This window comes from Mytilus edulis, chromosome 9 (genome assembly GCF_963676685.1).
Source record: "Mytilus edulis chromosome 9, xbMytEdul2.2, whole genome shotgun sequence".
Classification (NCBI taxonomy): Eukaryota; Metazoa; Mollusca; class Bivalvia; order Mytilida; family Mytilidae; genus Mytilus; species Mytilus edulis.
This window is the reverse complement of record NC_092352.1, coordinates 86,347,223-86,359,662: the sequence shown is the minus strand read 5'-3', so window position 1 is coordinate 86,359,662 and position 12,440 is coordinate 86,347,223. Positions and strand designations below refer to the sequence as shown.

Below are 12,440 nucleotides of genomic sequence, written 5' to 3'. Positions count from 1 at the left end.
CAACCCTCCCCTATACCTCTAGCCAATGTAAAAAAGTAAACGCATAATAATACGCACATTAAAATTCAGTTCAAGAGAAGTCCGAGTCTAATGTCAGAAGATGTAACAAAAGAAAATAAACACATTGACAATGATAAATTAATTACAACAGACTACTAGCAGTTAGCTGACATACCCGCTCCAGACTTAAAATGATTGAAAAATTATGTCTTCATCGTATGAATATCAGGCACAATCCCTCCCGTTAGGGGTTTAGTATCATACCACCATAACATATATGAGAAGAACATTACCCGTGTCATACCAATAACTGGTTTTTAAATAAATGTGTTTTAATCCGATGCAAAGACCCTATAAGTGAATCAATATTAAAGCCTAAATATACAACCTTTTATTACCTGACAACAAGATCGTAACTATATCCCTTTTGAATAAGTCTATTTAATTGTTTTGTTAGCTTCTAAGGTGAATACTGACATTCTTGTGCTTTTTAAAGAATATCACCATAAAAGATTGGATGTGAAATATCTGAACGTATAAGAAGTCTGCATGTTGAGTTATATTTACGAATGATGTCGTTGTACCGATGATAAATTTTAGTGAATGTTTTGACTAGTTTGTGATATCCAAAACCCTGGTGTAATAATTTTTCAGTAATACATAAATCTCTCTCGTTAAAATCTAAAACGTTGTTACATATACGAGCGAATCGTACAAGTTGAGATATATACACACCGTAAATTTTAGTATTAAGCTTTCCGTTAATGATATATATATATCAAGATCGAGGAAAGAGCAGTGGTCATTGTGAGCATTAGCTTAATTTAAAGTAATATCAACGGGGTAAATGTTTTTAGTATCCATACTGAAGTTGTCATTATTGAGACCTAGTATATCATCTAAATATCTAAAATTATTATTAAATGTTTGTATCAGATGTTGTTTCGATGGGTCTTTGCTTATTTATGTCATAAATTGTAACTTGTAGTTATACAAAAAATAGGTCCGCAATAAGTAGTGCACAGTTAGTCCCCGTTGGAATTCAGACAACCTGACGATATACGGAATCTCCAAGCGAATTAAAATGTTATCAAGTAAAACTTCAAGGGCAGATAAGACGTGTCACGGTACTTGTCTATCCCAAATTCATGTATTTGGTTTTGATGTTATATATATATGTTATATTTGTTATTCTCGTGGGATTTTGTCTATGTGTGTTACATTTTAGTGTTATGTCGTTGTTCTCCTCTTATATTTAATGCGTTTCCCTCGGTTTTAGTTTGTTATCCCGATTTTGTTTTTTGTCCATGGATTTATGAGTTTTGAACAGCGGTATAATACTGTTGCCTTTATATAGTATCACAGCATGTTTAATTGACATAGTTCTCTTGTTTATTGCTACTACCAAAACATGACCTAAAAGAGTTTGAACATATATATAGTCAGGATTCTATTTCCTCAAAATTATCTCCCCATTACGCCAGTTCATTTTCACAATCGTAGAAATGGAAGACATTGTAGGGATGACGCGCGGCCAATTTTGTTCTTGGAAACCGATAAATTTATCCACATTGCACTATTACGATCTTTATCTGTCAGTTGTATTTTAAAAGACAAATGTATCAACTAGCTAATGAGCTTCAGTTAATGATCTTCTCTGCATTGATTCAACTTTAAAATATTGTCTGATCGGTTGTCAGGTGGGATTTTCGAAAATTCATAAACATTTTAATAAATTCTAATTAAATATTTCGTGGAGGGGCAGACTAGATTTGTTTAGTGGTTGAAGACAATAAACCCTAGTTATCACACACAAAAAAATCATAATTTTTCAAAGATATGCATTTTCATCATCCAACTTAAAAGACTGTCGTCAAGTACTTTTAGTAAAAAAATAGCTCTTCGAACACACCTACTCTGTTTTTGTGATTCATTAGATAGGTATTTCACTTGACCCATATATTTCATCTTTAAGTACTGTGATTTTTTTATGTAATAAAGTCAACCTGTAGCGTTGATATATAAAAATGATACAATCTGAAGCGAGACGATGTATGAGATAGTCGTGCTTTGTACGATATCAAGACAAAATATTCAACTCAAACACGCCCTAACATAAAAAGGTGCACTCGATTTTCTCTTTTCGATACAATTGTTACCCATTTTGGGGATTTTTTTCTTGAGTCACATAATGGAAGGGCAGACACGAAAATTGCTGAACTAAAACATTGATTGATATGTTTTCCGTCCGTGGTAATTTTTAAAAAAAATCGGAGGTTATGCATTTTCTACATCCAACTTGAAAGATACCCATGTCGTCGACTTGATATCTAATTGTTCTACTTAACTATGTACTAGATAAATTGAAAACTTATGCAAATGGTGTTTTTAAAATGAAACACTTCGTAATTGAGAAGAAAATTGTAATTTTGTTAGTTTCTATTAACTTTTAAATTTTTTGTCACTATAGTAATCATTACAGTAAGCATTTATCGCCTTCTCTAACAAAGAGCTTCGATTCTTTTGTTCTATTTCAACCTGGTTTCCGACTTTATATTCACATTCGGACTTTTTAAATGCCCATTTAATTAGGTGTGTGATGTTTTTCTTTATGAGAATGTGAGGCAATGTGGTATATAGGGTAGAAAAATCAAAACTTTGAACAGATTCAAAATCACCAATATAAGCATGCAATTTATCAAGTACTTCCAACGAGTTTTTGACACTCAAAAGTAATTAATTATACTATTTTCAAAGCATTATTTGAACAATTAATTATCAGGTTTTTGATTGTACCAAGTGTACTGGTAAGAAGAATGGACAATTTAGTAGTGGAATAATGGCTTGTAGACGAGATAAATCTATATTTGTAAGGTGTTTTGAGTAGCTTCGAAAGCCAATACATAGTTGTGACTTTTATTGTATTTGGTTCTGCTTGTAAAGAGGTAGCTAAACGTTTATGTTTGTTGAAGATGTCGTTAATTGAAAATCGGTAACAAGCATTACACTCCCACTACCCAGCTTAAAGCATCTTCAGAACATTTAAAAGTCCCCACCATGAATTGGTTACCGAAAATAAACAAAAACCATTTTAAATTCCGTTTAATCTCCGCATCGAGTAAGTGTTCTACTACTAATTTATCAGTGCTTCTAACTACCTCTCTTACTACTATCAAAGAACTGGTTATTAACTTTTGTAATAAAGCTTATGAAAATAATGGTATTAATTATTTTTAGAGTGTTAAAAGTTCTTTAGGGTGTAAGATAAAATGCATGCTTTTGATGGTCCTTATAATTCTGTTGACAGTTAAGATTTTTCTACTCTGTACACTACACTTCCACACAAGTTTTTGTATTTGATAAAATGGTCTTTCGAAAAATCTTATTGTAATTTTATTTGCTGTAACTCGTTTAAAGCCTTTTTCTTTAACGAAAAAGAAAAGCATGATAGATACACTTACTGGAAATGTGAGGATATGATTGAAGCTTTAAATTTTCTGCTAGATAACATTTATGTACGTTTCGGCGATGAAGTGTATCGTTAGGTAGAAGGTATTCCTATGAGCACTAACTGTGCCCCTTTCATAGCAGATTTATTTATATATTGCTATGAATCTCAGTTTATAACCAAACTCAGTAAAGACTCATCATTGTTATTAGTTGGTTGATACATTCAAAAATACCTACAGTTATCTTTACAACAATCCAGAGTTCTCTAAATATACTTCCGAAATTTACCCAAAAGAACTTATTCTAAATAAATCTAACATAAACAGCAGCAGTTGTCCTTTTCTATATTTAGACATTTCAATTTCTAACGGGAAACTACATACTTAAATTTACGTAAAAGAGACGATTTTTCATTTGTTATTGTTAGTTTTCCCTTTTTAGACGGCGATGTGCCTTTGGTTGCATGATTTTTTATTATTGATTGTTTTTGGCTTTTAACTAGCTGTCAGTAACTTCCGATGAACCTTTTTTAGAAAATGGTCTATATACCAGCTTTGATTATTTGGAATATCTACTAATTTTCACTTCTTCGTACTACATTTGTATGAACATCAAGATTATTCTCCTTAAACCTGTACAAGGAAGTTTTAGCTAGCGCTAATTGTATAGTTTTATTGTCAATATTCACCCCAATTTGTATCTAGTGTTAAATTGTGTATTTATATGACAGAACTTTCTTGGTATTCCTAATTATTGGAAGGATTTTATACACATAAGTAGTATACCTAAAACGACAAAGGGATTTTTCATTTACCTGTAGAGATTATTAAAACCGTTTTTTTCAAAAGTGATTATTTTCGAAGGATGTGGTGTCTTGCCATGGCTTTGTTTGGACTTGTTTCTTTGCTTTTTGGCCTTGAATGTTTATCCCTAATATTTTATTAACTGTGCATTTGCATTCAGGTATCACAAATCAAATTTATTCGTTCAAGGTGTGTTAATTTACGTTTTTTGATTGAGTTTAGCCTTCCAATTGATATTTTATGGTGTGGTTTTCTATGCTAAGATGTAATGATATTGTTTCAGAAAAAGGGATACGGTTTGGTACCATTAAAACGTTTAATCCCGCTGCAAATTTTTGCACCTGTCCTAAGTCAGGAATCTGATTACAGTAGTTGTCGTTTGTTTATGTAATTTATACGTGTTTCTCGTTTTTCGTTTTTTATATAGATTAGACCGTTGGTTTTCCCTTTTGAATGGTTTTACACTAGTAATTTGGGGGTTCTTTATAGCTTTTTGTTCGGTATGTGTTGAAGGCCGTACACTGACCTATAATGGTTTACTTTTATAAATTGTTATTTGGATGGAGAGTTGTCTCATTGGCACTCACATCAAATCTTCCTATATCTATCAGTTGGAATGTTGGTGAATTGGTGAATTTTTTTTCAGAACCTCAATGTAAAATTTACGTCAATCAATAATAATATTATTAGCAGCTTCATCGGTCGGGACAAAAACAAATTCCTTGGCTAGTTCTTTTAGTTTATATTTGATACGAGAACTAGGTTTATTTAGGTTGTTGTTAAGAGTAAAATGTTCTTTAAAATGTTTAATACGTTTATCAACTATGTTAATTACTGAATTAAAAAAAGAGTCCAAAGATTGTTTTGTCAGCTTTTTCCCATTTTATCTATTTCAAACAGTAAGTACGGAGTGAGTCGTGGATAATATGACGACACTCATTCCAATAAATAATTGACGGGGAACGATATTTATGTCCTTTACTGAGGAATGATTTTAACTCTCGGTCTTGAACAATGATAAGATCTCCTGTTATAACATGAGAAATGTGTATATAAATGTATTCGGAATTACTGCAATTACATGAAGTAGGTGTATTTTACTGATATAAACATCTGTACACAATTGGCTATAATTAAACACATATTTCCGGATAGATTTCTTGTAAATATAACAAATTAGACGGAGCTCAGTATTATCAAAATATTCAGGAATTTATTCTGTAAAGAATGGTTGTTAAAAATACCGGAAATATTTACAAAACCAAGACCTTTATTGACATGAGTATATATTATGAAGACAAAAACATTGACGAGGGCTATTTGTTCAACCGAAATATTTGTTAATCCGATTTTATAACATCATCTTCGTATAATACCATTATATATGTTACAGGCATTTTCTAAATTTAGGCATTTTGTAAAATGCTTGAATATTTAAGGCATTCTCTAAAAAGCCTGCAAGATTCAGTCATTATACATAATGACTAATTTTTCTAGGCATTTTACAAAATGCCTAGAAAAATTGAAAGGCATTTTACAAAATTCCTGAAATTATTCTAAAGAATTAAATATTAAAAACAATTGAAAGCTTTGAACAACAGAACAGTTTTATTTGTGATAATTGTTACTGAATTAAAAAAGAAGAGTTTAAAAAATCAAGAATGAATGTTACTGAACTATTCCAATTATTTATTATTCCTCAAAATGTTTGGATGAGAGAACTGTTACACAATATTTGTCCTGAACTTTTGTAAATACATAATTGTTTAGCGTTAAATCTGGTTTTAGCACTTCAAACCGAAATCATAACACATGTAGCTCTTTTATTACTCTAACTGACAAATCACTTAACAATAGACAGCATTGCGTTTCACAATAAGCAATTGTCAATTGACACCGTATGGAGTTATTGCCCTTTACAGTCAATTTTAAACCTTTTTTTTATTTTTTGTAATCTTTTACACAAATAGATTTAAACCTAGCCACAATTTGTAATATAGGCTAACTTGATTGAAAACTGTATACAGTGTATCCAATGACACTACCAACCATATTTTTGCATTACATCAACACACAGCCTTGTATGGCAAAACCCATATTGTAGAGGGGAATTTGTTTCGATGTGGGTGCATAAAATTAACATTCTTATTATTTCTAACTGGGAATATTATATATTGTCATATGTAAGTAAAATGCAATACTAACTTTCTTCACGTTAAGAACTCTACATTTTTTTTAATTTTTATTTATGGTTGTTCTGCAGGTGGAAATCTCTGTACCTATCGAAAATGAATTATAACCAAATTGTTCACGTCTAAAAAATAAATGACATATTTGCGACTGAAAGCAAACAAAAACGATGTCATTTAAAAAAATCTTTTTTTCTGCTTCATATGTTTCATTTTAATTTACTGTTTTGAATCCAGAATTTCTAAAATTTTTATAAATTGCCTGAAAAGCAGTCATTTTACAAAATGCCAGAATTTAGAAAATGCCTGTAACATAAATAAGGACTGTTGGGCAAATCTTAAGACTTTGATATTGTGTTCATTATTTGCGCTGTATCGTCTCATTTTAAAGACCCGGAACCAAGGAATGCTACTCCATATGATATATGTATATATATATATTATCAAACACCCAATTTAAATGCTTCAAAAACTTTATTTCCTTCCAATAAGGTACACAAAAAGAGAACCCAATACTTGCAAATTTAAACACCTTCGAGTCCGGCATTTCTAGTTCGGGTCCGCGTTTCAAATAAAAGTCTGGGATTGGAGTCCCGTCCTGTCCGGTTTCATTCAATCCAATCAAATACACAGTTACAAAAGCACTGGGCAAATAATTGAACGTATTGATAAACTGAGAACATTGTTTTATTCTATGAACACATATTTCAATATTTTTTAATGAAATTTTTGTGTGTATGAATATATATAGAACGTTTCATTGATACGTTTAACGTTTTAGGAATATATATTTAACTTTCATGCATAATTATTCATTTCTATGAATAAACATTTTGTTTTTATGAAATTAACAATTATTTGTTTTTATGAACAATTTAGATTTTTTGTTTTATAAAAGAACACTTTTTTTTTATGAATAATTATATATGTTTTTTTGCTAACTAGTAAATCATATATTTAATAAAAATATATTTTTGTACTTTAATCTTCTATAATTTTGGAAGTTCGTTATGATAGAAAACCATTTATTTCATGAAATTCTGTAGAAATGATTATCCTTTTATCCACATTAGGTATTTAAAAGAAATAAGCCAGTGTTTAGTGTCTGTAACCATCAGCATTTCTAAGAAACTGATGTAGTTCTAAAAAGTTTTATGTTTACATTGAAATTAACTTTAATAGCATATAGTATTTTACAATCAAGCGTCATTTTGTTGTTATAAATTCTAAAAAATAAAAAGAAAATACTCAAATCTTATACATGAAAAGATATTCATATTCAGTAAATTATAAAACATAAGATAAATGTAGTGTTCGTAACTTGAATAACTTTGTTTGCATTTTCAATGGATTTGACCTACCATTTTAAGAGATGCAATGCTATTTTTTGGTCTTTCCCATAGGGTTATAGTGGAAAACCTTTCCTCAGTTTCAATGGGAGTATAGTAGTTCAAATGATTCTCAAAATCATCCAAAACCTGTATATAGGGGATATCTAAGTTGTATAAAAAATGATGATTTTCGCTCAGGCATTCTCAACTGAGACATTAATAACAAAACAAAATATTTTTCACATTTGTGCTGTTTCCATGGAAACGGTGGCCATTTCAAAATTTCAAAGTTTCACTGCAACTCCACTAATGGTGATCCTCATAATACTAAAAATCATGATGGTTGGTTCCTATACATTCCAAAAAATAGCCGGATATTTTCCTGTATATTTTCAGTTCATTAAGGGCGTTATGAAATTTCTCACATTTCTGTTGTTTTCATGGCAACGGCAGCCATTTTGGAAATTCTAAAGTCATAAGTCTCATCTGTATTTACCATTTAACAATCTATTTAGTTTCATTCTGTTTAGCTTTTCTTTAGTTTTTTATGTTGTGTCATGTGTGCTATTGTTTGTCTGTTAGTCTTTTTCATTTTTAGCAAGGCGTTGTCAGTTTGTTTTCGATGTATAGGTTTGACTGTTCCTCTGGTATCTTTCGTCCCTCTTTTAGAGCATTTCGAAATTTTTTTAAAAATTGCAGTTTCAATGCCAACGGTGGAAAATCCCTAGTCAAAACTCTCTTCTATACATGCCATTTTAAACAATTACATTTAGGTTTTTTTAAGTTTAGAGCAGGTTGAAACTTTTGACATTTTTGCTTTTTTCCATTGAAACAGTGACCTTTCCAAAACAAATATCACATTGGTACATGGGAAGAACATACTACTAAAGTTGGATGGATTTGACCTACCATTTTAAGATTTACAATTTACCATTTTTTGATTTTGGGAACATTTTAAACATTTTTGCGTTGTTTCCATGGTAAAGTTTGTTGAAAATTCAAACCCAAATTCCATATTTACAAATGTTGCTCATCATTAGTGAGAAGTTCCATTACGTTTGGAGCATTTTATTATTTTGGACATTTTGGTATAGTTTCAATGGCAACATTCAGGTTCTGATCTTTGTCAAAACCATCCAATACCTGTATATAGTGGAAAACTACGATGAGTTAAAATTTAATGGTTATAAGTTCCGCCTTAAACAAACAATTTATTCTACCCCAAAATTTATTTGTTTACTATGTTGCTGTTTCCATTGTAACGGCAGCCATTTTTTTTATCCAAAGTTTCACTGCAACACAAAAGTTGGTGTTCCTCAATAAAGTGCTCCGAGAAAACTACCGGCAAAAATAGGTGGAAGTATAATAATAATAATAATAATATAAATAATACAGAAAAAGAAAGAGTAAAAGCAATATGTCACTGGGTCGATAGGGTGACATATTTATAGCCAAGGATTACAATGCTGTGATTTATATTTTTATGAATAGTGGGTCAACATTTAACGGTTTTGATGGGTTACATGTACAAAATAAAGCCTTTTATTTTAAAAGTGGTGCTGTTCTTATGATAATCCGTTTACCTCATTAAAAATGTGGGCATACATTTGCAGAATGTTATAAAGTTAAACTTTTTTCTGTGATATTTTTGGTGTATATTTTGTTAATAATTGTTTTCGAAGTATATAATTGTGCAAAAAGACTTGTGGGATGATATTTTGTTAATAATTGTTTTCGAAGTATATAAATGTGCAACAATTCTTGTGAGATATTTATTAAAGACATTAATTTTTAGAGGTTAATTTAACAAGTAGTGTCCGTAACCAGCACTAACAGTTACCACTAACCACATACAAAGCAGAATATAAATAAAATATCAATAAAATTGAGAATGGAAATGGGGAATGTGTCAAAGAGACAACAACCCGACCAAATAAAAAACAACAGCAGAGGGTCACCAACAGGTCTTCAATGTAGCGAGAAATTCCCGCACCCGGAGGCGTCCTTCAGCTGGCCCCTAAACAAATATATACTAGTCCAGTGATAATGAACGCCATACTAATTTCCAAATTGTACACAAGAAACTAAAATTAAAATAATACAAGACTAACAAAGGCCAGAGGCTCCTGACTTGGGACAGGCGCAAAAATGCGGCGGGGTTAAACATGTTTGTGAGATCTCAACCCTCCCCCTATACCTCTAACCAATGTAGTAAAGTAAACGCATAACAATACGCACATTAAAATTCAGTTCAAGAGAAGTCCGAGTCTGATGTCAGAAGATGTAACCAAAGAAAATAAACAAAATGACAATAATACATAAATAACAACAGACTACTAGCAGTTAACTGACATGCCAGCTCCAGACTTCAATTAAACTGACTGAAATATTATGATTTCATCATGTGAACATCAGGCACAATCCTTCCCGTTAGGGGTTTAGTATCATACCATCATAACATATATGAGAAGAACATAACCCGTGTCATGCCAACAACTGTTTTTAGAATAATATAAAACATTTCGTATTGGCTTTCCACTTACCAAATAAGTTTTACATTTCAAGCTTTTCTTATTCAATATCAAAATAATTATTTCTACCGAGTTGACCTTTCTTTTTTACCTCTAATGTATTCTTACTGTTCTCTTTTACCCGAGTATTAGCAATAAAATTCACTTTTTTTCTGAATTTGCTTCTCAATTCTACCTTTCAAAATTTGAGTTCTCAATGCTCTTCAACGTCGTGCTTTTTTGTTTGCCATTTGACTTCTTTATTAGAGTGCAACTGATGAGTCTTATGTACACGAAACGCGGGTCCGGTGTACCTAATTTCAAACCTGGTATCTACGTATTAACCAACAGTTTTTATTCGAAACCAATCTAAGATAAAATTCAATTTTGTACTTACCCGTTTATGCATACTTGAAACCTTGGATCACATTTACCCCAAAAAGGATCGCAATAAGGCCAGTCTGTGTCATACTTTATAAGTCTAATACTTATTATTTCTGATGAACTAACGGGACTAAGAACCTTAAAAGATAAATGCAGAATCTTAAGTGTGTGCTAATAATATTTTCAATAATTTTTTTGGAAATTCAAACAGTGAAAAAAAAAATCACAAAAATACTGAACTCCGAGGTGGCGATATCAAAAGATAAAACGATTCAAACGAATGGATAACAACTGTCATATTCCTAACTGGGTAAAGGCATTTTTTTATATGTAGAAAATAGCGGATTGAACCTGGTTTTCTAACTAGCTAAACCTTCCACTTTTATGTCAGTCGCATCAAATTCCATTTTACTGACAACGATGCGTGATAAAAATAGACAGACATATTAGGTAAAAATGAGAAAAATAGAGGTACAGCAGTAATCATTGTGTTATAATCCTAATCACAAAAAACAACCCAAAAAATACAACAACAAATATCTAACAAAGAAGCACAAAATGGTGTAAAGACCAAGTTTATTAGCAAAATTTAAAGATAACAATACACAACTTTACTATAGTGCAATAACACAATGACGGGATGTATGAGTACAGAACCACGTCATGTATGTATCAAAAGAACACAAAAAGACATATAGACAAAGCACATAGGAAAAAGCAACGACAAGCATACAAACATGTTTTACAATAACACAATAACCGGAAGTATAAGTACAGAGCCACGCTATATGTATCAAAGTAACACCAAAAAAGCATATGGACATAGTACATTGGAAAAATGAAAGACAAGAATACGAGAATATCCTGAACAATAACATAATGCCATGATGTACAAGTACAGCACATATCTTAATAGAAATAAAAACAAATATTTAACAAAGAAGCACGAAAAGTAAAATGGAAATGGGAGGAAATGGGGGAAAGCACAAACAGACATATATCAAATTAAGCAATATCATTCATTACCTTTTATTTTTGAATTTATTTATCAATGTTAAATCCACCCATAAACGACTGAAATATTTTAAGTACTGGGACCGAATGGTTAGTTTAATATTGACTCTGAAGCAGAATCGCGCGTTTCAGGTCAAAATATAAACGTCACACAGGTAGAGGTATAATAATAATTTTGTCGTTAAAAGAATGAAAGAATATAGTCTATAGTTATTTTTAGGCACAACGTAAATTAAAAGTATACCTTTCCTTTTTGTCACTTGTCTATATTCTTATTGTGTATTTCTTCTAAAAGAGAGCCACGTAGAGGTGATCCTAACTAAAAGTAATTTTTAAAACACAATCTGTGTAATAGATATCACAAATACCATACGTTATCGGTAATGATTATTGCAAATTTAATAGTATCTAAAGGGAAATATCTACAAGATATTGAAAAAAATACTTTTCTTTGTTCAATCATTAAGGAGAGCGAAATATAGAAATAAAAGTCGCTTAAAGAAACCAATGTGTTTCAATTTTGTCAAAATAAGCTAAGAAACATCGCTGATGAATTATTCACTTGCAAATGAATAGTTTAACCTCATTCAAACCGTATTAATAAGACATTCAATTTAACCCCTGAATTGAACAGGTTACGTATGTATTCAGCTATTTGTATACAGGTTACATCGATGATAAACATACGATTTACAAAATTACTAAGAAAAAATCAATTGCACGTGATCACTATCTATTTAGATTTATGTTTGTATCAGG

At 30.9% G+C, this 12,440-nt stretch overlaps 1 protein-coding gene across 1 annotated transcript in view; it reads right to left on the bottom strand.

Annotated features, from left to right (window-relative positions):
• Positions 1-10,798, bottom strand: part of LOC139489282 (fibropellin-1-like) — a 31,833-nt gene extending 21,035 nt beyond the window's left edge. The window contains exon 1 of the mRNA XM_071275555.1: positions 10,681-10,798. The gene's annotated coding sequence lies outside the window, so the exon portion shown is untranslated. The remainder of the gene's footprint in view (positions 1-10,680) is intronic.
• Positions 10,799-12,440: the final 1,642 nt, after the last annotated feature.